We start from the raw sequence: 5,181 nt of genomic DNA, 5'->3' as shown, positions 1-5,181 counted from the left end.
TTTCTCTCCACGCCCGGTGGGCGGCGCCCGGCTCTCCCACGTTCCGATTGGTGAAGAAAAAGGGACCTCCGATGAGTGACTCACCGTACGCAGGTGCAGCCCCGAACTTTCCTCCCTCTTGAGTCCGATTGGTGCCTTCCTTTCCGAGAGACCTCTGGTTGGTCCAGAAGACAGTCGCTTAAGGAAACCAAAGCCGCCTCCTCAACAGGTAAGGGCATCCCGATTGGCAGCAGGGTTTGCAGCTAGGACCTTTCTGACTGGCCGGGCTCTAATAGTTATCTCTGAGGAGGAGATGGGGAAGGTCACAGGCCTCTAAGATTTAAGAATCTGTTTGGTTGGGTTTTTTTTTTCATTAATTTTAAATTGTTTGATGCTGCACAACCCTCCCCCCTCCCTTCCTTGATAAGTAAAAATACATATTAATATGGGAAGGTTGGGAGAAAGGAGGAGAGATACTTTACCCACCCCAAACTGGGTTACTCTGTCCTTCTGGTTACATTCTTTCAAAAAGAAACTCAATACACAGACAACACAAAACATCCAGTTTAAAAAAGCTGACCTACAGTTCCCTGGATGACAGGAGATTTGTCTTTTTTACGAGTATGATTAGTCAGTAGCTCCATTGCTGGGCCTTACATTTGGGTTGGTTTTTGTTTCCCTAGACCAGGGCTAGCTATGTGGCTGAAGCTGGCCTCGAGCTGTGGATCTTCCTATAGAAAAGGCTATCCCACACCGCAGCACCTAAGAGATAGCTACAGGAATATTGGACGTTCAAGGCCAGTCTTAGGTACCTGGTGAGTTGTAGATCAGCCTGGGCTTCAAAATTAAACCGTGTCTCAAAATTAAAAAATGAAGAGGAGGAAGAGAAGAAAGAACAGAAGGAGGAGGAGGCAGCAGAGGGAAAGAAATAACCAAAACCATAGTGTCTGTGCCTGTAACCTAGCACTTTAAAAACAAGCCGGGCAATGGTGGCACATGCCTTTAATCTCAGCACTTGGGAGGCAGAGACTGGCAGATCTCCATGAGTTCAAGGCCAGCAATAGCCTTGGGTAAAAGAGACCCCATTTCAAAAAAAAAAAAAACAGGCTGGACCATGATGAGTAAACCCACAGAATTGGCTGACGGGAGCTAGTGGGAACTCACTGACTCTGGACTGACAGCTGGGGAACCTGCATAGGACTGAACTAGGCCCCCTGAATGCAGGTGACAATGTGGGGGGGGGGCAGTATGTTGGGCTTCCATTTCTGTGCTGGGCCCCTTTGGGCCCTTGAACTACACCCCAGCCCCCAGGAAAAGCTGAAGGCTGACACCCCAGCCCTCAGGATAAGCTGAAGGCTGTGGGACCCCTCTTTAGGGGAAGTATTAGCTAATGGAGAAACCTAAGTTACACAGTTGTTGGCTGCAGCCCATTCCCCCACCTGTAGTCATACAGAGAATGTTGACCACCCAACTTCCTCTACCAGTTGGGTAATATTTCAACCAGTCCCTGTGGTTAGCAAAGGGTCAGCAGATGTCTGGAGGGGGGGGGGGGGGGGGGGGGGGGGGAACAGGTGCTATCCCCCTTAGACTAATAGCCTATCAGGAACTAACAACTGAGCTTTACCAAAATCTTTAGCCAATTATAATATAGGATACGTAATTTTGTATTTTGAGACTGTAACCTTATGACTGTTTTGTGGTTTTCATCTTTATAAACCCCTTACAATAGTAGATGGTCCTTCTCTCTCCATCTGCTGTGTCAGACTGGGAGGCAGAGGACCCGTGCTAGCCCATACTTAATAAACAAAATCTTGCTTTTGCATTCGGAAGTGTGGCTTCCGTGGTGGTCCTCTTGGGGGTCCTAGGACTCAGGCACAACAGGGCCACTGGCAGTGAGACCAGGATCTAACCCTAAAACTTAGTTTGTGGGGCCCATTCTCTATTGAGAGATACGTTGCTTAGCCTAGGAAGGAGCAGGGGGACCTTGGTCCTGTCTCAGTAAGGTCAGGGGACAGACTTAGTTGACTTCCCAGAGGAGGCCTTACCCTCACTGAGGAGCAGATGGGAGGGAGGGGGAGTTCGGATTAGTACGTAAAATTAAATAAATAACTGGGGCAGTGGTGGTGCACGCCTTTAATCCCAGCGTTCAGGAGGCAGAGACAGGCGGATCTCTGTGAGTTCAAGGCCAGCTTGATCTATAAGAACTTGTTCCAGAATAGCCAGGACTGTTACACAGAGAAACCCTGTCTCGAGCACGCTGAGGGGGGGGGCGGGGGTTAAAAGATGAATAATAAAATAAAAACAGGCTGAAGAGATGGCTTAGCAGTTAAGAGTGCCAGCTGCACTGGGCATGGTGGCACACCCCTTTATTCTACATAGTGAATTCCAGGACAGCCAGAGCTATAAAGGGAAACTTTGTCTCAAAAAGCCAGTAATAACAACAACGACAAGTTTACCAAGCATTGACTGGGTGAGATAGGAAAGTGCAAATAAATAAGAACAGCAGTTCTCAGAAACAAACGATTGTGACTTCAAGGTTGGCACCGTAATAAACAGGAGAATGCATAACCAAGAACGAAACTTTGTACTACTGAACTGAAACAAATGTCTGGGCACCTGCCAAGTGCAAACTATGTTATTCATTCTCGAACAAATTTGAAGTCCTAAGGTGAGACCTTACACAGTTTGGGTTTGTTTGGGGTGGTCTTCCTTTAGCCCAGGCTGGTCTGAAACTCGGGATGTACATAACCCAAAATGTCCTTGAACTCAGGATGTCTCAGCCTCTCTAAAAACCAAGATTATAGCATGAATAATTATTTATACCTAATAAATATGTGAAAGTGTTTTTTTTTTTTTATTTCCAGCTACTATGCTCTGGCAATGCACAAAATGTTTAATTATTCTTTTCTTCTGGTAGTCTTTCCTTTAAAAAAATAAAATAAAAATAAGCCTGGTCGTGGTGATGCAAGCAAGCAAATCTCTGTGCGTTCAAGGTCAGCTTGATCTACAGAGCAAGTTCTAGGACAGGTTCCAAAGTTACACAGAGAAAGCTTGTCTCAAAAAGCAAAACAAAAATCTAAATAAATAAATATTAGGAGCTGGAATGGTGGCTTAGTGGTTAAGAGTGTATACCGCTCTTTCAGAGGACTGAATTTTTAGTCATATTGGTGGTTTTTTTTTAAGATTTGTTTATTTATTTATTATGCATACAATGTTCTGTCTGTATGCTTGCTTGCTGTCCAGAAGAGGGCATCAGATTTCATTACAGATGGCTGTGAGCCACCAGGTGGTTGCTGGGAATTGAACTCAGGACCTCTGGAAGAACAGTCAGTGCTCTTAACCTCTGAGCCATATCTCCAGCCTGTCATATTGGTGTTTTTTTGTTGTTGTTGTTGTTGCTTTCTCTGTTTTTGTTTTTCTGGGTCAGGGTTTCTTTGTGTAATGCCCCTGACTGTCCTGGAACTAGCGCTGTAGATAGGACTGACCTCGAATTCACAGAGATCTGCCTGCCTCTGCCTCTCAAGTGCTGGAATTAATGGTGTGCGCCACCACCCCGGCAGACCCAGTCTTCTACTAGGAGGCTGCTTGTTCACTCCCGGCTGCCCAGACTCAAAATAACCAGACAAACTGTATTAATGAAATCACTGCTTGGCCTATAATCCATTTCTGTTATTTTCTAGAATTACTTTTTAAGCTTTCTCAGATTTTAAGTGGATACAGTCAACTACCTTGGCACACCCATCTGTAATAGAAGACTGCTTGTTTGTTCCCGGCTGCTCAGCCCTGAAATAACTACACAGAAACTATATTATTTGCAGTACTGTTTGTGTATTGCTAGGTAGCTCTTACATCTAGAATTAACCCATTTCCATTATTTTATATTTTGCCATGAGGCTCGTGGCCTACCAGCAAGGTTCCAGCTGACAGCTCACGTCTTTCCCCGCTCGCAGCTACGTGGTGTCTCTTTGATTACACCTACTCTCTCTATATATATCTCTTCCAGTCTGGCTATATTCTGTGAAGCCATTGGCAGAAAGCATCTTTTTTTATTCTTTAAGCAATAAAAGCAACACATATACAAAGGGACTTCCCACACCATTTCCCCTTTTCTGTTTAACTTTAACATAGTAAAATTACATATAACAAGCAAGTATCAAGCAAGAATTATGGTTGCAATATTTTTATCTATTTTATATTTTATCATAACCTAAGGAAAACTATAGTTATAACTATCTATTCTTCAACTCCATCAAAGACCCCAGAAGGATATAATATTACCTAAGTTAACAAGAAGTGCATTGTAAGTAAGCAACTTCCAAAACTCTAGAATTGACAGAGACATCTCACTACCTGGACAGTCACCCAAAGTTCTTCTGTACTGTTGGGGCACCCTTCTTCAGCCTACAGGCCAATAATATCCAGCAGACTTTTCCATGAAGCAGAAAATTTAAAGATCTGTTTTACCTTGTAATGGCAAACAAAGTTCATCAGTTGCATTCTTCTGTGTCCTGCAGAATGTCTGGCAGACTCTTGTATGAAGCAGGAGCCCTGAAGGATTGTCTCACCTTTAGGCAAGTTTAGTAGTCATTTCTCTGTGCGTCCTGCATATCCAGTTCACACAGCATAACATCAAGCAGTCCAGGCAAGAACAGTTTCTTGACCAAATGGCTATCAAACTCCATAAGGAGCCTCTTCGATGCCCATCTTCTTTTTGAAGTATATTGGTGCTGCCAGGAACAGATGTGTCATTGTCATGATAAGTCCTTATTTTATTTTATTTTATTTTTTTTAAATGTTTGTTATTTATTATGTATACAATATTCTTTCTGTGTGTATGCTTGCAGGCCAGAAGAGGGCACCAGACCTCATTACAGATGGTTGTGAGCCACCATGTGGGTTGCTGGGAATTGAACTCAGGACCTTTGGAAGAGCAGGCAATGCTCTTAACCACTGAGCCATCTCTCCAGCCCCCTTTTATTTTATTTTTTGAGCCTGTCTCGGAACTAGCTCTTATAGGCCATGCTGGCTTTGAACTCACAGAGATCCACCTGCCTCTGCCTCCCAAGTGCTAGGATTAAAGATGTGTGCCACCACTGCCTGGCATCCTAAATTCTTAAAACATTTTAAGGGCTGGAGAGATGGCTCAGAGGTTAAGAGCATTGCCTGCTCTTCCAAAGGTCCTGAGTTCAATTCCCAGCAACC

This window comes from Alexandromys fortis, unplaced genomic scaffold (genome assembly GCF_014885135.2).
Source record: "Alexandromys fortis isolate MF-2015 unplaced genomic scaffold, M_Fortis_MF-2015_v1.1 scaffold_51, whole genome shotgun sequence".
NCBI classification, from domain to species: domain Eukaryota; kingdom Metazoa; phylum Chordata; class Mammalia; order Rodentia; family Cricetidae; genus Alexandromys; species Alexandromys fortis.
This window is presented reverse-complemented; position numbering follows the sequence as displayed.